This window comes from Castor canadensis, chromosome 5, assembly GCF_047511655.1.
Source record: "Castor canadensis chromosome 5, mCasCan1.hap1v2, whole genome shotgun sequence".
NCBI classification, from domain to species: domain Eukaryota; kingdom Metazoa; phylum Chordata; class Mammalia; order Rodentia; family Castoridae; genus Castor; species Castor canadensis.
This window is the reverse complement of record NC_133390.1, coordinates 176,542,795-176,564,704: the sequence shown is the minus strand read 5'-3', so window position 1 is coordinate 176,564,704 and position 21,910 is coordinate 176,542,795.

Sequence of the window (21,910 nt, the reverse complement as noted above, 5' to 3'; positions counted from 1 at the left end):
TTGGCTGAGCCCCCTCACCACATGGTGGGGCACTAGTGGCCTGTGCCAGCCCTCGGCATTTCCAGCTCCCACCAGGGGCCCCACTTGGAAGCTCAGAGGTCGGCTCGTTTGTCCCCTTCAAGGAGAGCTCTGTGTCATCTGGCACGGCGTGTCCAGGGAAGAATGAGACTTTGAATGTGGCCAGGGATGGAAGCAGGCAGGAAGCCTGGAGGCCTTGGCTATGCAGGGAGATGGGTACTTGGGACAGAGGACCCAACACAATGAGGAAATGGCATCCTCAGAGAAGCCTTCCCCAGAACAGTGGACACACAAAGTGTCCTGTTTTGGGTTTGTTTTCAGAACTGCCTCATCTGAGGGACTTGGGGTAGCAGCCACTAGGTTGCAAGTTCCCGAAAGGAAAGGGGAGCTTTTATCTTTCTTACACTTGGTTCTGAAGGGGAAACACCAGCTGGTGGCTTGCATGTGCAAAGGCCCTGGGGCCCCTTTTCCATCCTGTGCAGACACTTCTGGAATCTGCAGGCAGGTGATGGCCGGAGGGATGGTTCAGGCCTGTGGGCTCCCTCACTGGGCTCCAGGCAGCCAGACCATTGGAGAAGCAGCAGGTGAGGGAGGAGGGGAAAGAGATTTGGGAAGAAACCCACACACGAATGTATACCAGACCCTTCGTGGGACTACGGGGGCAGAGCACTCAGGGATAGGTGGGAGGAGGATGAGGAGGACAGGACAGGGTGGGGGGGTAGGGAACGGCCAGTGCTGCAGTCCAGGGGCAGGAAGGACCTCCTATTGTGCCTTCAAGACTTGCTTTTGTTATTGAACGATTCCAGTACCTGCTTCGCCCTCCCCTTACCCTGCCCTCCCCCATCAGAAGCTGCCTTGTGAGCTGAGCCATTGGGACTTTTATTCTGGTGAGGGCACCTGCAGTGGGATGAACTTTCTGTACAAGGAAATGAGAGGTGCAGCCCAGACCAGAGCTCTGACCTACCTTGATAAGGGCCATTGTGGGTCACAGGGGGTCTGTGTGACTCTGTCCTGTGTTTCAGACCACTAATGGGTACCTGGCCAGGACGGCGTCCCTTCCCCAGACAAGAATCACGAACATGCACTGTCAGCTCAGCATTCACAGCCATGAGCAGAGGAAATGCTTGGTGGCCTGGCCAACAGCCCTGCTCCTGGCCGCCCACTGGGGTGGGGCTGGGGGTGCGGGGGCTGCCTCTTTGAAGCTTGGGCTGCTCTCAGCAATTACCCAGGCAACTGACTCGTGAAACCAAGTATGAGGAATGGGAAGGATTTATGGGGGCTTTTCTGCTTCCAGCAAATTCCAGGGCATGATTTTACAGCCTTGTCCACCCTCTGAAGAGAAGGATGGAGGCTGGGGGTGGGGGGACAGGAGATGAGGTGAGGTGGCCTGATGGGAACCAAGGAATTAGGGTGAAGGGGCTCCAGAAAACAGGCTGAGCCCCTCAGCAGGACCCTGGGCTAGGCAGCTCCAGCCAGTGTGTTTGGGACACCATGGCACCATCAGCTCTATCATCCTCCACCAAGACCTGGACGTGGTCCCTGTGAAGAAAAACCTGCAGACTCTGGGCTTCCAAGAAGAGCCTTGGAGTCTGTCCACTTAGATGCTGTGAGCAGGGCAGGTGCTATCTGTCCCTCCACAGGGTCACAGAGGGCGGGGGGTGGGGACAGTTGTGCAGGAACGTTCACAGAGGTACAGAGAAGGAGGCCGAGGGAGAGGACGCAGACAGACACACTGCAGAGAGATGCAGTGATAGAGAGACAGAGAGACAGAGATACAAACATGCAGACAGAGACAGAGACAGAAACAGAAATACAGACACAGAGACACAGGGACACACAGAGAGACACAAAGACAGAGACCCAGAGACGCAGAGACACAGAGATGCAGACACAGAGACAGAGACAGAAATACAGACACAGAGACACAGAGTCGCAGAGATACAGACACAGTGACAGAGATTCAGAGAGACAAAAAGAGAAGACAGACAGAGAGACACAGCCACAGCCATAGAGACAAGCAGAGAGTGCGCATCTGTGAGTGTGTGTGAGCGTGCAAGACTGTGAGTGTGTGTGTGTGACTGTGTGTGACTGTGTGTGCCTGGGTGTGTCTGAGTGTGAGAACTGTGTGGCTGCGAGTGTGTGCTGGTGTGTGTGACTGAGTGTGCACGTGAACGTATGTGGCTGTTGGTGTGAGTGAGTCCGTGTGTAAGTGTGAGTGTTTGTGCCTGAGTGTTCACGGTTGTGTGTGACTGAGCATGACTGAGTGAGCACATTTTCAGGGGACCTGATGCATTAGCTTCTTCCAGCTGCTGTAACACGTGGCCTCAATGTCCTCTGACATTGGCGGGGGTCAGAAGTCCACAGTGGCAGCAGGGATGGGACCCAGAGGCCAGGCTAGGCCTCCTGTAACCTTGCTGCCTTCCCTCTTCCCCAAAGCTTGCTAGTCTCTCCCTCACTGTGCCTTGGTGACCCTGTCCAGCAAGTAGCTTTGGTGACTCTGATGTTCTTCCCCCCCTCTTCTGTGTGACTCTGTGATAGCCCCGGCGCCATCTGGGCCACCAAGGAAAACCTGCACAGCCTGTGTCCTTCATTAGTCACTCTGGTGAAGTCACAACTGACGTAACTTGGTCAAGGAGCAGGTCAGCACTGCGTGGATGCTGTGACACAGCAGGGATGCTCTGCAGCCTGGGAATCATGTTCCTGTGCATCCTGGAGTTGCTGGTGACCTGTGCTTTGCACTGTGCTGCTCAGGCCTGGGTCCAGGCGAGCGGTCACCATGTGGCCTTGTTCCCGCTGTTGGGAGACAGACGCCCTCTGTGCAGGGATGGCCCCTTGAGATCTTGGGATGTCAGGATGCAGACAGGCAACACCTCTAGGCAGCCCCCCAACTCCTGGCACCCTCCTCATGGACAGCTGCTGCCCCCTGCTGGCCATGAGGCACCGCAGGTGCCCTGTCACTGCCAGGCACCTCTCCTACTTCTGTGGGTGCCCCAAGCTTTTGTGGATGCTGAGGCAGACTCAACACAAACACCCCCAGCTCTTTGCTTCCGGCAGGAAGGATGGTGAGGCGATGAGGTCCCCTAGTCCAGGCTGCAGGAGCCTGGGATGGCCGCTTTGGTGCTCTAGAGGCACCAGACCTGGCTTTGCCACCTCCTGGCTGAGGAACCTTGAACAAACGGCTCCACCTTTCTGAGTCTCTGTCTCTTCTGAGAAGCAGGACTGATGTCTGCCTTGCACAATTGGAGCCGGGTCTGTTAGGTCCAGTGTGACATCATCTATGCACCAGGTCAGCGCCGGCCACCTGGTCTGCAGCGCCATATGGAATTTTAATTGTTCTTATCGGATCTGCTTAAGAGCCAAGGAAGGAGGACTACTATTGCTCCATTTTACAGATGGGGAAACTGAGTCTCAGAGAGGCAAAGCTCCCGCCCCTGCACAAGCAGAGAACCAGGGTGCAGATCCAGGCTGTGTAAACCCATGCCCAGCTTGTTGCTTTTTATCCCTTGGTCTCTGGTACCAAGCCCAAGTCCAGATTGGTCAATACACGTGTTTTTAATTGTTTCAAGGAGGTGGGGGGCATAATAAATGAGTTAATGAAAACATCTTGCTTGGTAGCATTTCCTCCCATCATACGGGGTTGCCATGACATTGCGAGGGGTCCTGGGGGGCACGGAGGGGACCCAGCCTTCAGTGCTCATCGCTGCGGATGTCCTTGGATTCTGTCTCCTCCAGCCCCCCGCCTGGACTCACCGCCACAGCGACAGTCCCAGACAACGAGACACCCCAAGACCCTAAACTCCCAAGAGAACGCTTCCTGCCAAGCCTGGCCACCCACGACTACTGAATCCCACAATCTCCCCTGGACGCCTACTGTCAGCTCTTTCTAATTTTAAGAAAACTCCTAAAACCATCTCTAGTTTGGGTAATTTGAATTTCGTAAGAGCAGGAGCAATGCTTTGATTCTAATTATCAAACCACAAATCCCTTTGAGGGTGTCTCTTTTGGGGTGAGGCTAATGGCATAAAGTGCGTTAGAAGATTCTGGAAGGGGATGTGGCACTTGAAGTCGTTTTATGCCAGCCGCTGAAGGTCTGTTACCTGCTTTTATCCTCACAGCAACAATAAGAGGACTGACATTGATAGAAGGGGGAGGGCTGAACCTCTGAGCCTTTCAGGGCTCCCCAAAGATGCACGGCTAGTCCGAAGCGAAGCTGGCTTTGAGCCAGACACCTATGAGCTTCGCCCCCACCTCCCCGCTTTTTCCTGGACAAGGCTAAGTGCTTAGGGAGGTGCCTCCCACCCTGCTCTGCGAGCTTTTCTGTGAAGGACCATCCAGTGAGATCTCTGACATTGTAGGATAAAGCAGCCATAGTCTCGAGTGGGTGGTGGGTGGATTCAAGCCCTAGGCCATGATTTGTTAGCTCCTGGTCTTAGCAAATGTGAGTATCCAGTCCCTCTTGCCATGGGTTGTGATGGAGGAACACGGCTCATAAGCTACATCTGGATGCAGCTGGCTGGCAGGAAGGTGATGGGTGGAGCTGGTGCAGCCCTGTTGTGTCGTGAGATGGACCTTAGCAAAATTGACATGTGGAGAATAGAAGGATCCCGGGTCTCTGATGATGTCACTGAGTTCCTCGATGAGCAGGTTGGCACTGTCACCTCCTCAGGACTCACGACGTAAAGTGTAAAGATGTGTATTATTGAACGTGTCTCCAGTGCAAGTTCCTTACTTTATTGCTAAAAGGCCTTCTAAGTGAGTCCTGGTCCAACTGTGTTGATTGTTGATGCTGCAGAGCAGAAGAAACCGCAATCGACTTGCTTCCGGAGGGAAGTCTGTCTGCAGCCTGTGAGTCAGCCCTGTGCACACAAACCACGCTCCCCAAATGGAGTTTCTGCTCTCTTGTAAATTTTCTATAAATCGTCCAGGAAGAACGATTTAAGCCCATGAAGGTGGAGTTGCTGTCGCTCATAACTGAAAGCATCCAGAGGGAAGCATCAGGAAGGCGTCCGAAACGGTGCATGCAGTAAGTGCACCTCCGTCTCTGAAATGGCATTTGACACAGTCTGTCCCTCTGACAGAATCTCAAGCATGTTCGTTCAGGGCCACCAGCATTGTCCCTCAGTGGTGACTCCTGAGTTGAGTAATGGGGTCTTGCCTTGGAGGTGCGCAGGTTAGCCTGCTGTAAGGACGTCACCCACCACGAGCTGGGGGACAGGGACACCCTAGCTTTGGCGCTGGGGATGAGGGAGAACCAGGGCTCACAACAAACCAGGGCTTTTCCAAGAAGAGTAGGCAGCTGGCCCAGCGGCCTTAGGAGGATGTCTGGTCGTACAGGACTTCCCACAGAGCCTCAACGCCCTTTATATTACTCTTTTATTCAAATTAAACTTATTCAATAAGTAAAGAGGATGAAAGGAGGAAAGCGCCCCTCCCTGCAGCCACAGGATTGCCCAGTGCCTCTGGGATTGTCCCAGAGACCACCAACCAGGCCTGAGGCTGTGGCTCCTGCAGATCCGGGTGAGGAGCAAAGAGAACCCCAGCTGTGCCCTGTAGGGCTGGTGTCCTTGGGTGCCCCCATCTGAGCCCGACCTCCGCCCCTGCCCCAGCCAGCTTCCTCCTGTGCAGAAGGCAGACATGAGGTCCCAGTGTCTGTGCCCACGCTGCTGGTGGCAAAGGAAGCACTCCAGGGACTGTCTGGCAGGGTGTGCCCGGATGGGGCAGCTTGTCCCCTCCCAGTCCTGAGGGGTCCAAGCCAGCCTAACAACCCACATATGTTCCTGGCAGCTGGGGTCCTGCCGTTCCCCATGTAAGTTCACCTAAATGTCAGGGCTTCTCAGCCATCCCTGGCTGGGACCAGAAACACTTGGACACCCGAAATGTCCTGGCTTGGACTGGGCTGTGACCACCTCCCTTAGATAGGAAGGGGCTTTTTCTCAGACCGCCTCTCATCCCACCACCAGCATCCCACACTCATGTTCCCTCACCAGAGAAGACCCCATGCTCCACTCCACCAAAGACCCCAGGCCCCTGACTGCAGAGCAGAGAGAGATTTGCTGCCCACGGGACTCTCAGCAGTCACTCAGTGAACACACTGGGGACTCAGAATGCACACTGACCTCTGGTGCGTTCTCTGTGTAACAAATGCCCAAGAACAGTGCTCAACCGAGCAGGTGCCAATCCTCTCACAGCTGAGGGCAGAAGGCGGAAGGCCACGGGAACACAAGGTGCATCCCGCTGAGGCTAGGTACTGACAGAGGGGTGGCCTTGGCTCTCTGGCTGCTGGGCCCAGGTAGGCCAAGCCAGGCTGGGCTGTTCACGCCTCTGTCTCTGAAGACTGACAGAGAGCCCCCCTCCTCCTCTCAGGGCCTCTCTGCTTCCAGGTCTCTTATAAGGACATTGGATTTGAGGTCCCCAGCTAAGCCAGGATGGTTTTATCACCAGAGTCCTAACTTAATTGCATCTGCAAAGATTCTGCAATTGGCGGCCATCACAGGCTGAAGGATCAAGGCATGGACGTATTATTTGGGGAGGGAGGCGCCATTCACCCAACTGCAAGGAAGTGTTTGTCCTCACTGCATATGACCAAAGGCACAGGCACTGTTGCCCACGCACCTGTCCTCAAATCTGCCGTGTCACCAGAGAAGAAGCTGGGCTGGTGCATCCTGAAATTACAGGAGTTTGAGACTGACAGTCATGCAGTGCTTGAGTCCTCCTCTAGGGGGAGCCTGCCTTCTTCACCTCCCCTCTGCAGGACTCCCTCACCCAAGTCTCCAGGGCTGCCCAGGGTGGGGGCCAGGTCTGCACCCCACACCCACCTGGGGTGTGTGCCCACAGAGGCCCACAGTTTTGCCCCCCCACCCTCCTGTGGTTTCTGGAAGCTCTTGGCTGCCTGTGTCTGGAGATGCCCACAGCCCTTTTTGGGTCTCCTTGTAGGCAAGCAGCAGAGAGGCACCTGAGATCTGTTCCCAGGTGTGGCCTCATGTGAGCTGCCAGCAGCCTCCAGCAGGGGTTACTGATCCTGAGTTCTCAACAGAGGCAACAGAGCCTTATTGAGGTCAAGGACATCCCAGGAGCACACAGAGCAGACAGGGCCTGGCCAGGCCTGCTGGGAGCTGTGTGTCCCTCTGGCTGACTTCTTTCTCCAAAGAAGGGAGTGACTCAGGATGCACCTCCATTCTTCTTCCTCCCTCACCCAGTGGTTTGAGCAGACAGCCAATCTCCCTGGTAGAGCACCTTGATTGCCAATTCTCCCAGGGCCACCACAGCCCCAGGTCACCATCACCTCTCCCAGGACTGCTGCACCAGCCACAGTCTCTCTCTCTCTCTCTCTCTCTCTCTCTCTCTCTCTCTCTCTGTCTCTGGGCCCTGCACTCTCATCTCCCCAGGGAAGCCAGCATGGCCAGTCAGCCCTATTTAAGTCTTCCAAGAGCTGCTGGGGGTTTGTCTTAGGATGAAATACCTTCCCTGGCTCCCAGGCTGTCCTCTACCTCTCTCCAGCATCTATCCATCTGAGGTCCTCAGTCTCCCTCACCCTAGCCGGGGGAATGTACGCATGCCTCAGCACACCCTGCTCCCTCCACCACAGGGACTTTGCACCTGCAGCTTGTCCTGCCAAACACACTTTTCTTCCAGGTGGCCAACAGGTCTTGCTATTTAGACCACATGATCTAAATGGTTGCCTCCAGGAAGCCTGCCTAACCACCAGCCCTCCCAGTGATGCTTTTCAACATTCTTGCTTGGTGATCTCTGTAGTCTTACTGTAATATTTTCTGTTGCACTCACTTCTGTGCAACATGGGTCAGGGGGCTCAAAAGTGACACCGTGGAGTAGAGCCACGAACAGACATGGACAGGATGTCAAGCTGTCCTCGTGTCTCACAAGGCAGACCACATAGCCCTCTGGGACCACCATTCCTGTCGTGGGCCAAGTAGACCAACAAATTTTGGATGTCAGAGAATCAAACCGTGTGGGTTTAGCTTGCTACCTGTGACACAGAATGGGGGTTTGCCTTTTAGCTCAGGGTTAGGGCTTGGGACGTAAGGAGCTAGAGCAGACTTGATCCCAGAGGGGTGGCACAGGTGTGACCTCCACCCTGCATTAGTGAGCTGAGCCTGGGAGGGACCATGGCACTGACGAGCCATGGGCACATCAGCTCTCCTGGTGCAACTGGCCCAGCTGGCAGCGAGTGAGTCAGCCCGTCCTGACTTTGCCAGGTCCTAGAATCTGGCACTGAGTTTGGCACAGAGCAGGCGTCAGCCGGAGAGAGTAGAAAGGTGGGGAGGGAGCACCATCTGAGGAAGAGATGGGAGACTGATTTTCTTTCTTTTTGATGTTTCTAGAAGTCAGGAGGCAGTGGGAAGAATCTAGAACTGTGGGAAACAACCTGCCATTTTCCTCCATGGGTTTGTTGACCCCAGGTCTCCACCTGGTTCCTCTCGGGACCTCCAAAGCCAGCCCATGGGTGCTGTGAGGCGGGGGTCTATATGCAGTTGGTGTCTACCCCGCAGGAGGCCAGGGAGCCGGGTCCTAGTACTTGGGAGTGTTGCGTGCATAGTTCTCAGATGAACAGGCCTCATGCTACGTCTTGAGTAAACTAAACCTGACCGGAGCCAGATTTAGCCATGGGGGAATCTGACAGATCCTGCAGAGTGGTGTCTGTGATTCTGCATCTCTGGGTCTCTTCCTTCTCTTTCTCCTCCTTCTCCTCCCTCTTCCCTCTCCCTTCTCCTTCTGTGATTGGTTAGGATGAGCTCATACTGTATTGGGTGGCCCTAAATCCAGTAATTGCTGGTCTCAAACAAAAAGACACAGAAAGACACACAGAGCTAAGAAAGCCAGGTGATGATGGAGACACAGGCTGCCTTTTGTAGCCAGTTCCCACTCTCGTGGGGGACCCTGACTTGGGAGCATGTTAGCTACCGTTCAGGGTGCCCAGTACAGCTGGGCCTGACATATGCTTGGTTTATGAATGAGCCAAGGTCTTGGGGGACCACTTGTGACTTGGGCACTAGGGGACAGAGCCTAAACCTCCAGGATCCATCTTAACATGAGTCACTCCCTCCCTCAGTCACCCCAAGTGTGTGTTGGTTGGCATATGGCATTGTGACATTGGCTGAGCGAGCTCCAGAGGTTTCCATCTGTTGGGGGTCAGCCTTGAGACAGAGGTAGGCCAGTCCTTTGGAATAGAGAGGCTGCCCACGCATTCTTGGGGGACACAGTGACCCTGGAAGGCCGAGTCCCTGTTTCTCTCCATCTGATGATGGAGGTAGAGGTAGTGAGCAGGGTGAGCCTGGGAGGAAAACTCCAATCAGCTTCCTGCCCTCCCAGGAGGAGGTTTAGGGCTGCTCAGAGCCATAAAAGCTGGTCCCCCTCTGGGCTGGCTCCAGGGCTTGTTAAATACCTTCATTCTGGGCCTGAAAAGACTAAACAACATGTGCTTTCCTCTGGGAGCTATTGCATCTTGTGCACTTCCTGAAAAGCCAGCCTTGGGGCCCCCGACCTGGCCTTGCCAATCTGCCTCCTGACCCTGGTCTGAGGCTTGGGTCCAGGGTCAGGAGCTTTCCAGGGAAAGCATCAGGCAGGGAGGTGAGGGGCGTGGGCTGGGCAGATCAGATCTGTGCGTCCCATGGTGTTTGGGGGATGCCTGTGGGTTCATGGAAGGAAAAGGAAGGGTCGGGTACTCCAGAGGACCTCCCTGCTCCCTGCTCAACACCTGCTGGAGGCAGAGCCAGGCCACCACTTCCTCTCCTGCTATGTGGCCATCAGGTTGGCATCTCCCTGCTTGGGCAGGCATGGGGCAAGGTGTGCAGGGACAAGATAGGTGATGGTGCTGAGTCTCACCCTCCTAGTCCATCCTCATTCTTCATAGTATCTTTTTAAAGTTTTCATTCATTTGGATTCATTCTGCTGGAGTTAGTAATAAAAAACAAGCTATCTGGGGGGCTTATGTCTGGCAAGCACCATCACTGAGTGCAGGGTGAATGTCTCAGGCTAAATACTGATTATCAGAGAGCTGGTGGCCAGGACCTGTGAGTGCAGCTGGTGCGTGAGTTGGGTGGACAGTTTGTTCCTGTCCCTTGATGGAGACTGCTCATCCAGGGCAGAGTGGTGGAGTCCAGCTAATCTGACCCAAGGTGTTGGGACAGACACTCAGGAGCAAGCAAAACATTTTAGAACCCATCGCAATAAATCACAAAGTGACTTGAACACAATTTTTCTCTCCTTTGATTTCTCTTTGATCAATCCATCAGTGTCTTCAGCCTCGATAACAATTATGAAAAATTAAAGGTGAAATTTTCAACAAAAGCCTGCAATTATAAGCAGAAGTGCTTTGGTTAAACTAAGCCACAGGAGGTGGGCGAGACCTCATATTTCCAGGAGGAGCCCTGCAGGCTCAGAACGCAGGCGAGTCACTCCGACTGTCGTCACTGTGACAGTCAGGAGAATCATTTAGAGGGTGGAAGGACTAATTTGGCTCATGGTTTCAGAAGTATCTATCCATGGTCACTCGGCTCCATTGTTTCTGGGCTGTCGTGAGGCAGGACACCATGGTGGAAGGGCCTGGTGGAGCAGGAGATTGAGTCAGAGTGAGAGAGAACGAGAGAGCGAGCGAGGGGGTGTGGAACTAGGCCTCCAGCCTATGGGGCGGTGCTGCCCACATTCAGGATGGGACACTCAGTTGATCGTTTGTCATCTCTGGAAATGCCTTAGATCCCAGAGGTGTGCTTTGCTATCTCCAAGGTGCCTCTCAATGCGATCGATTGACCAGTTGCACCATTACAGCTGGTATCATTTGATATATCCCAAATAATGGATGTTTATCGGTCATCTACCAGCTGTTTTGCCTGGCTAGCTTCTAATCATTCAAGACTCTGCTGGAGAGTCACCTCCTCCGGGAAGGCTTCCTGGGGTGCCTCTTCTGTGTTTCTATTGCCCCTCATTCACATATCTGTCATGGTGCTTATCACTTTATGCAGCTGAAATAGAAAGGTAACTTCAAAGAGCTGTGACCCACGGTTCCTGTGACTACACCTTGGAGAGGTGATTGTGTAAGACACATGGCTCACAGCCACAATGTTTCATCGCACCTCTGTGTGCTACCATCAAAGAGAGTAGTGGACGGTGGTCTTTTTGGTTGCCTGGCACTCATTTCCCCTTCCTAATACCACCTATTTTGTCTCTTCTCCATTTAGAGACAGGGCGCTGGGCTCAGAGTCCCCCCACACCACACCAAGCAGAAGGGACATGAAGCCAGACTGGGAATCCCACTCTCCAGCAAAAGGACAAAGCTCATTCTGGCACAGTCCCAGCACCTTGATCAGACCCTTCCTGCCACAGGGGCGTTGTGGTGCTTCCTGCGTCAGGGCCAGGGTGCAGCCGGCCAGGACCTGCTCATCCTCAATCCCAGGTCTCCAGCCTCGCCTCGGCTCTGAGAACCTTCCGAGGACTTCCCTTCTGCTGAAGCCACCAGGGCTGACTTTCTTGCTCACACCAGGGAGTCTGGCCGGCTCCAAGTCCCCAGTTCTCCGTGTCCCTCCCTCTTCTCAAATGCCCTCTCCTTTACTCCTGCTGTGTGACCTCTCCCTGCTCCTGTCAACTGGTCCCCAGCCCCAATCCCTGCCGTCCTATAGGCAGATTCACCTCCTCTGCCCACTTCTTGCTCTCCCAACTCTTGCTTTTTGGGGTTATCTTAATGGGTCGCTTTAGAGTCCTGGGACCTCCCATCAGGTCCTATCCTCTGTTCTTCATAACAGCCGGAAGGTCCAAGAACCCAAAAGGTTTGACAGACGCGAACTGTCCACAGGGGGCTGGAGAGAGAGAAAGCTGAACTGCTCTGCCAAATACTGATGCTTCTCTGGTCACTGGGGAAGGGGACATCAGAAAACGCATTGGCCCCATGCTGACCACAGAACACACTTGCTGCCTGCCTCGCCCTCCATGGAGCAAGGATCCCTGCTGTCCAGCGCACTTGCACGATGAACTCCACTGGGTCTTGGGGTGTCCAGAGCAAACATGACCCTGGGTGTGTCTGCAAGGGTTTTTCTTTGGATCCATGAACTCAGGAAAGCAGACGTCCCTTGCCACTGTGGACGTGGCTGGGCATGGGGAGCGGAAGGTGGCTCTGGCTTCCTGCCTGCCTGAGTCCTGGACGAGAACTCACACTGTGGCCCACTGTCCTGGCTCTCAGCCTTTAGACTCAGACCAGACTCACAACACCAGCCCTCCTGGGTCCCCAGCTGGCAGCTGGCAGATCCCAGGAGTTCTCAGCTCCATAACCGTGTGCCCTCCTAGTACATTTATTCTGGTGCCGCTGCTTCTCTGGGGAGTCTCAGGAATACTTTGGCCATCCATCTTCCAGGGGAGGAAACTGAGGCTCAGAGAAGTGAAGTCCCTTGTCCCTGGTCCCCAGTCAGGAGAAGTTGGAGCCCGGAATTTAATTCACCTCTGGCTCTCTTCAGGGTGCTGGTCTGACCCCAAGTCCTTCGCCGTCCACAACCCCCACTAACTACTCTGCCTTCCTGCTAAAGACACAGGTACAATCAAGGGAACCCACCATGCCTCCCGTCAAAGGGGTCTGACTGTGATTTCCACCAGTCAGCTTGGCCTCACCCTAATCAGGACAGTCATAAACAGGAAACAAAGAGATTGCCTCCATCGGGGGACCCCTGGAACCTGTGGCACCTCCGGGAGTTTCTGAAACAGTAGAAACCACTTTGTGGTTTGTGGCACAAAGGATTTGTAGCATGCTCCTAGGGAGAGAGTCACAAAGGTGTGTTCACCATTAGTGACCTGTCGTGGAGGTTTCCTGTCACGGGGAGGGGTCAACAGATAGTGTTCCCAAGCAACCTGGAGTGTGCGCCTGAACTCTCCTCAGGCTGGAGACCCAGAGGACAGCTGACTGCAGTGTCCTTGCCTCCTGGTCACTGGGATGTGCCGACACGTGAAACAGGAGAAAGGACTGGCCGACATGCTCCCTTCCTTCCTGAGTGGCCCTGTGACATGGGAACTGCAAGAGCCCATGCCCTTCAGCCTCTAGCAGAGACTGAGCAAGAAATCCAGAGGCAGGGCTGGAGCTGTTTTGGACAATGAATATGCAAAGCCAAACCGGGTACCAACCCTGTCATCCTTTCCAAATCAGAGGACACAGGTGAAGGTCGTTGCATTTAGGGACAGCACACTAGGCAGTGTGCACAGGTCATATCCATCAGTTTCAGTGGTCGTGGGTGGATCAGATCAGAGGATTTTTATGCTTTCCCATTGCATTGTCACAACTGATGTGAACCAATCAGGTTTCACCCTTGGGACTGAGTGGCCGTTGAAGCCCAGAGTGTCCCCACAGCTGAACCGCAGCAGGATAAAGGCAGCTGGCTAGGTGACAGGATTCCAGACCTAGCTAAGTAAATAAATTAATAAAAACGTTTTAAACACCCAGTTTAATTTGACTCCAGATCAACAAGTAATTTTTAGCATTGGTATCTGTCATGCAATATTTAAGATACACTAAAAATGATTTGTTAGCTGGGTGTGGTGGCTCACGCCGGTCACCCCAGCTGGTCAAGCCTGGATCTTGGTCCAGGCTGTTCTGGGCAAGAACGTGAAACCCTTTCTCAAAAGTAACTAAATCAAAAAGGGCTGGAAGAGTGGCTCAAGTGGTAGATTGCCTGCCTAGCAAAAACTAGGCCCTGAATTCAAACCCTAGTACCACTCCCCCCAAAACAAACAAACAACCCCAAACTTTGCTGTTGCTTAGCTGGAATTCAAGTTTAACTTCTCTCATAACTGATAGACAGCATCTACTGGAGTTGGGTCATCGCTGTGACCATCCAGGAGGAAGTTTCTCTTAGAGGGGAGAAAGCCAATGCACATGGCCAGAGTGGAGCCCCGCCCCGCCTTCTCCTCCCCGCCCCCTCTTCCCCCCCACATCTGCAGCACCCCAGCTGCCAAACCTTCTAGGCACAGAGGCTGCTGCCGCTGAGATCCAAGATGGAGCAGTGGAGTCAAGCAGAATCACTTTCCCCTGACCCCTCCCAGTTCTGCCCGTCAGGATCTGTGCCCTCAGTCCTATTTCCAAGGACGTCCTGAGTCTGTTCACTGCCCATCCCCCGTCCCCCTAAGCCAGTGATGTTCAGCTGGGTCCGCTGTGGCCCCCAGGGGACATCTGACAGTGTCTGGAGAGATTTCTTGCTGTCACAGCTGCTGTAAGCCAGGGAGACGCTCATGGAGATGCTTGTGTCCTTCACTGAGTGGACCAACCACACCCCAACAGAGAGAGATCTGCTTCTGCCTGTCAACAGTGCAAGTCAGGAACTTGGTTTAAGCCAGGCCACCTCCACCTGGCTGGGCAGCTGACACAGAGCTGCCCTGGCCTCCCAGCATCCGTGTGGAACGGCCCCTGACCTGGGCTCTCCCCTGACTAAATTGTCTCAATGACCCCACCCGACTCTTCAGCGAACCCTGTCTCCAGTGGCTCCCTCTACCCACCTGCAGCACCTGCACCTCCACCTGCAATGCTCTTACTCTCCACTTCATTTTTACTCATTTATTTTGAGACAGGCTCTCTCTATGCAGCCTAGGCTGGCCGGGAACTCACAAGCCTCTTGTCTCAATCTCCTGAGTGCTGGAATTACAGGCAGCTCCACCACATTGACTTGTGTTGCATTTCAAGTGAATGCTTCCTTCCTTCTTTGTGTCCTGCTGCATGGTGTCCTCCTCTGGGACACCTCCCTGGCCTTCTGCTCTCCTGGCACCTGCCACACTTCACCCAGATTATGTCTCTGTAGACACCCTTCCCTACCTCCTAGTCTCCTAAATTATTTCAATCACCCATCAGCCCCTGGGTGACATGTGCAGTGTGCTTGCTCATATATGGGTTTCCTGAGGTAAGGTGTGGGCTGTCATGGTCCCTGACTTATCCTCAGCCTGTCACTGATACATATTGGATAATTTCACACAAGTCAGCCAATTAAACTTGGAATTGGCTATAGAATTTGCAAAGCCCAGGGCAAAATTAAAACGCAACATTTCTTGTCCAAAAATTGTAAAGAATTTCCAGACAATGATGATGGAGCAGTGTCCTCTGAGTGTGGGATCCTGGGTCCTCCCTAAGAAGCCAGCCCTGGCTGCAATCTTACAACGAAGGCCAAAGAACAATTTAACTCCAAGTCTTCTGTTAACCTCTGCCCCCCAGACAGATCCCAGCTTCCACTGTAGGAAAAAAATAAGAAAAATCTAGAAGATACACAAAGATTTTCTGAAGGCTAGGCTTACGTCTCCATGGTCTTACCTGTTCAGCAGGTGCTGTCCTTCATAGTTTTGCTGGGAAAACGTCTTCTCTTTTCAGGAGTGCTGGGGATAGAGAATGGTCACAAAATCAAAGGCTGGGCCCTCCCACCCCACCCAATGTTTCTAGTGCTTGCTTTGTTGGTTTCCTGCTTAGGGACCCCAGTGACACAGGAGCCTGGTGCAGACAGCAGGCGACAACTTTGGCTTTCCTTTCTGAAGGGAGTCGCATGGCCAGCAGAGGGGGCCACAGGAATGCCGAATTCACCTCAGCTCCTGGCATCTGTGAGGTGGGAGATTTGGAATTTCTGGTGACATTTCCCCAGAGATTTTGCAGGCCTTTTGCATTTTAAATTTGAGTTGCCTTCCTGGAAGAAAGGTATTTACGTCGATGGTTTGGCTGTAAGTTAGAGTAACCTGGACTGAGCTAAAACCAAGCGCACCAGCTCTCCTTCCAGGAGCTCTGATCCCCTTGCACTGGGGGAGAGCCCGGCTGCAGAAGTTTTAATGCCCCTCCCCATTCCAACTCCAATGGGTTGAGCACTGCCAGATCGAGTCGCTATCAAAAAGAGCAGAGGGAGGAGGCGCTGGAAAATTAACTAAAAGCAAGAGGCTGGGGGTGTGGCTGGAGCGGCAGTGTGGCAAAACCCCAAAACCAGCCAAACAACTGGTGGTCTTTGTGGGCGGAGAGAAGTGCTTTGCCTTCCTCCCTCCCTCCCTTCTTCTCTCCCTTCCTTCCCTCCTTTTTTTCTTCCTTCCTTCCTTCCCTCCCTCCCTCCCTTCCCCCCTTCCTCCCTCCCTCTCCTCCTTCCTCCCTCCCACCCCCCTATGCCTGGGGCAACTGTCTTCATTGTATTCTTAGAGAAAGAATTTTTAGCAAGCAACACAGCTGGCAGGCTGGCAGCCACCTGCCCCCTGCAGCCTTGCCTCCCGCCCCTTTCCTGGGCAGCCACCTCTGTTGCAGGCCCTGCCCTGGGGTCTCTGCAGCAGGACTGCAGCTCCTTGCAGAGCAAGCACTGAGATGCCGCCAGCTCCTTGTGCACAGCCTCGTGTGGCATGTACAGACTGCTTGAGAACGTGTTTCCTAATAAGAATCGTTTCAACAAAAAAGAATAATTCAAAGTTTATGCAAGGTGTAGAAACCCCAAATGACTCAAAAGGTATTTTGGGAGTGGCTTTTCCCGCTGGTCAGAATGAGTAATCCTTCTGGGAGATTACCAGCTACTTAATAAGAAAACTGTCTCCAGGTGAAAGTCCAAAATAAGGAACACTTTAGGTAGGAAGGAGTGCTTTAGATACCCCTTTTGGCAGCTGTTTGTGGGCAGGGGCTCCTTCCCCAGGTGTGTTGAGAGCTCTCTTCCTAGCCAAGCACTCAGAACCAAGCACTGGGAATCTTCCTGCTGCTGACTCTAGATAAAAGCCAGGGCGCCAAAGGGCCTTTGCACAGTGCAGGTGGTGTTGAACAGGCCAATGGCTCCACATGACCCCCTTTACCTGGGAATGGGCCTCTTTGCCCCACAGTGGGATTCCCACCTTGCAACTGAGAAGTGAAAGCTCTTCTCTGACACCATGGTGCATGCACATCGGTGTACAGGCCCTGGATCCTGCTTTGGGGGCTCCACTTTCCCCCATATGCGGGAAGAGAAGAAGGGTATAAATGCTGCAGGAGGTCATGGTGAGCTTCAGTCCATGTCTCCCGCAGAGCCCCACGTCTAAGGCCTGGGGTACAGCATGGCTCCAGAGGTGCCAACTACTATTAGGCAATAAAGATGGAACGACAATAAACCGTAATCAATCACCAATGAAGTGCAGCTTATCCCGAGTCTCCAAGTAGTAAAAATTGGTTCCAATATAATTTAGCCCACATCAGAAGTCAGATTTGAAATGAGTCTTGTTGGGAAACTACACATTACATTTTTAAAGATTGGTCTGTAATTACACCCTTAATTAATTACACAGGGAGTTGTTCTTGAAAAGGTGGATAAAATGTGTCCTGTTTTGTACCAGAGACGGGCTATTAGAAAGAAGCTTGGTGCTGTTACACATCCGTGAACTTGGGCATTTTCACACGGGAGGCTTTGAGTGAAAAAAGGCCTGCCTGCTCTGTTGGGTGGACATTCCACACTTCAAAGAGAAGGAGAAGGGACCAGTGAGGAAGTGCACATTCTTTGGAAGAAGAGAGTGGCTTCAAAAGTCCAAGCCGAGCTGGGTGCTGGTGGCTCACGCCTGTAATCCTAGCTACTCAGAAGGCAGAGAGATCAGGAGGGTCAATGTCCAAATCCAGCCCAGGCAAATCATTCACTAGACTCTGTCTTGAAAACACCCAACACAGAATGGGGTTGGTGAAATGGTTCAAGTGGTAGAGCACCTGCCTAGCAAGCACGAGTCCCTTGAGTTCAAGCCCCAGTGTTGCCCAAAACAAAAAAAAATGTCCAAACTGACATCCTCCTTCTCTCAGGCATGAGCCGTTTCAGAACTTTTTGATACTCCTAGCTCACCTGCAACCTGCAGACCTGTTTTTTAGCTGCAATTCCACTCTACCCCGTGTGCACGTCTTACTTTCAATGTTGAACCGTTCTTGAGAGGTAGGTAGCTCACCTACAGCTGAGCACTAGTAGGAAGCAATCAGAGTTTTAAGACGTTTTAGTTCCATTTGCTAGTTTGACTTTGCTTTAAAACAAAGGCTGGTGCTGTTTGCACCTCCTTCCTTGCACCTTGCTGTGAACCAGAAGCAAGCTCCATCCCACTGGGAATGGTTTTCTCCTCTCTGTGTCTTGAACAATGACAACTGTTTTTCTAAACCTCCGAAGTGAGATTCTCCCCCATGTATCTGAGCAGGGTTCCTGCCTGGGCCACACATGGTTCCCTGCAGGCTGGAGTGGTTCTGAGCTCTTCGAGAGACAGAGGCTTTCAGACCCCTGTCCCCCACAAAGAAAACCCAGTGCTCCTCTGCAGGTAGATGGGCTTCTTCATATGATGCCCTGAAAAGTGATGCCCTCCATCCCTGGCAATCAGAGGTTGCTCAGCACAGCAGGAGGGGACTGCCATCCCTTCTTGGGATGGTTAATGCTAACAACAAGGAGGTTGAACTGACTGTTGGGCTGTGCAGAAGCCAACTGGGGGAGGAGGATGCAGTGACCCTCTTTGGTGGGCTTGGGGCCCAGCCTCCTTGGTCAGGGCTCCTTGGTACTGCTGCTCCGTGACCCCGCAGTGTGCGGACTCCTAGCGCTCCGCTCCCATCAGAATGGGTGGCACGTGTGGCTGCCATCGGACTGGCACTTAGCCAGTGTTGAAAAGACAGTGAGATGTTTGTGTAGCACCTGACATGTTGCTCTCAGCTGTGAACCGGGAGTCAGTATGAGGCCCAGAGGCTCCTTGGGATCTTGTTCTTTGAGGTCAGCCCTGTGACCTTTGGCTTCTGGGCATGACTTGGGCCCTGAGATCTCAGACCAGGATTTGACACCTGGCTGGTACGCAGGACACACCCAGAGCCCAGAGAAAAGGATGGGCTGGGACTTGGCCGCATTCTGCCCACCCGCAAGGACTCACAGAGCCATGCTGTGCACCCTATCTGTACCCCTTGCCGGGTGGAGAAGCCGGAAGGTGGTAGTGCCTGTAACATGCCAGGAGGCTGGGGGGACCTAGGCTCCTTCAGTGCTGTGTGACTCAGACACTGGTCCCCATGGAAGCCTGGGGTCCCCCCATTCACCACTCATACAGATACTTAGGGTCTCAGATCTCAACCAGCCTCCTCCCCCCTGACAAGGATTGTACAGACCATTTCATGAGGTGTGTGTGTGAGGGATATTTTCCTGTCTATAATCACAGGATAAACACATCCAGCTACCCCCCAATCAAATCATGCTGATTTTATTCACCAGCCACATTGTTTAAAAATTAAAAATAACATTTGTAAACTCAGAACTTAAAAATGGAAAGAAACATCAAACTCTACAATCTATATTTCTTGATATGTTGAAAAATAAAATCCGGAAAGGGTAGGGTGTAGTGGTGCATGCCTGTAATTCTAGCTACAGAGGAGGTAGAGAAGTAAGATGGTCACTAGCCTGGCCTGCCCCAGGTAAAAGCATGAAACCCTATCTGGAAAACAAACTAGAAACAAAAGGACTAGGGTGTGACTCAAGTGATAGAACTCTTGCCTAGCAAGCAGGAGACCGTGAGTTCAAATCCCCCATATGGAAAAAAGCAAATCTAGCATCTATTAACAGGCCTGTTTATATCCACCTCAGAGCAGAGTGACTGGCACTTCCTGAGAAGGTGCCCCAATCCCCACTACTTTCCACTGCTACCTCCAGCTTTCCCAGAAGCTGGAGTTTGGGGACTTGCCCTTGGCTACCTATGAGTTGATTGGATTTCCTCATCTGCTTCTAGGTGTTTGGAGAGGAAGTAAATGCTTTGTGTCGGGTCCTGGGATTTCCGGGTGCCTTCCCACCATCTCTCCTTCCTCCCCTCCTTTCCCCTCTTTCCTTTCTGAACAGTCATGGGCCCATAAATGCTTTTATTCTTGAATCCCCGCAGATATATATGGTCCATGAGATGTAAGAGGAAGTCATTGCCTGGGATTGATAGGCAGTTGGGTCAGCTGACAAGTGTGCCATTTTTCTCAGTGCAAACCCCTTCCTTCTTTCTTCTACTTAGGATAAGTCATAATGACTGGAGCTCCAGTGGCCATCTTTGGACCATGAGGACACTGGACGCTGGAAGTCTAATGCTAAGAACAAAAGTAGAAAAACGGAAGGAGCCTGGGTTCCCAATGCCTGGACAACACTTCTTTGTCCTGGTTGGGTCTCCTGGAGACATCTTTTAGATGAGATGGAAACAGGCCACTTGTTTAAGTCCCTTATTTGAGTTCCCTGTTACAGACAGCCCACTGTAATTCTAGGGTCACCCCTTCGTACCTTCACTTCCTTTCCTCACAGAGGTAACATTGCAATATTATCAGAGTGTTCTTTGGAGCCCTGGCTTTACAGCCTGGGCTTGGCCGTTCAGTATTCAGAACAGAACCTGTGCCCAGGGAGTCCTAGTGATGGGGCTGTAGTCTGGAACATGTTGGTGGCATTTTCCGTGCACTATGTTTCCTGGTTCGCGTCTTAGGTCTCCACACTCTGCCCAGAACCATGGCGTGTCTTCAGCCTTAAGCTACTGAGTATTTGCTCGGGTGTGAACGAGCACTGAGTTTTACATTTCATTTGACTCTACACAGTCCACATGTAAATGGCCACCCGTGGCTGGTGGTGTCATTGACTTCTCTTAGGTTGCCAGAATCCTGCTGGGCTTTCGAGCAGAGGCCACTGCCTATCCTCCTCCCTTCTTGTTTCCACCTGATCCAAGCTTTGCCATCATCCAAGTCCCAGCTCAGGTCATGGGGAACACTGTCCTGTCCCCCGGAGTCTGGAGAGAAGGGTGAGTCACTGGCTCATGGGCCCTGGGAGCAATGGTGCCGCACAGTGGGCAACCCGTCCAGGGCTCTCCACGACATTGGCTATGGAACGCAGAGTTCTGGTTCTATTTTGAACCTGGCCTGGTGTTCAGAGCTGTAGGAATTCAGAACTCATGTGACTCAAGTGGATCAGCCTAGAATGAGTCACAGTGTCCTGATCTCCCGTGGTGATGTGGGCTGGGGCCTTTCAATAGCTCCACAATTAGGAGGCAGATCATATATATGCTAACAGGTGGCCGCACGGTCCTGGGCACTGTGAGGGGACTGCTCAGGGGAGTGTGGCATGCATTTGTCCTTGTTGAACTGCTAGATGCTCTGAGTCAACCTCTCTGACCTTGGAAGACAGAGGTCCCAGGCTTTTGGGGTCCAGCCTTGGACCTTGGGCTGTGCCTTCTTCCAATGCAAGCATCATGGTTTTGCCCCTGTAATAGGAAGACCATTGAAGCATTGGGGTACAGATTCTTTAAGGAAGGAGGTTTAACAGACAAAACCACAGGTCCAGGGACTCTTCAGGTGCCAGGCACCCCGTGATGCATAGCAGGAGGTTTTCAAAACAAGTTTATGAAATGGGTCCTATTATTATTTGCACAGGGGGAGTCCAAGTCTCCAAGAGTAAAAACTTGCTGAGTTTCATCCCTCACACCATTAAAAAAAAACCAAACTAAACCAAACCAAAACAAAAAATCTATTTCCACTTGACTAACTGACTTAAGTCTTGGATTAGGTGTGGGAGTACATGCTTGTAATCCTGGCCTGCGGAGACTAAAGCAAGAGGATTGTGTGTTCCTGGAACAATGGAGCAAGACTCTGCCTCAAATCCCATTCCCCAAAAAACCAAAAACCCAACAAAAGACCTTGCCTATGGTCACACAGTGAAGGAGGTGGCAGGGTTCAAAGCTGGCTCCAGAACCCTCCACTTTTGGAGGGACAGGTGCTGGGGATGGCACCCAGGGCTTTGCACACACCAGGCAAGCCCTCCCCCCTGCAGCCCAGCACCGAGCCCTCCTCTAACCCAGTGTGGTGCTGACACACAGGCACAGCATCAGCTCCCATGGGAGCTCAGAGCCCTGAAAGGTCTGGAAGAGGAAGCGGCACCTGTTGATTAGATTTTTCCCAAGTCAATTTTTTTCAAACAGACCATACACGGGGACT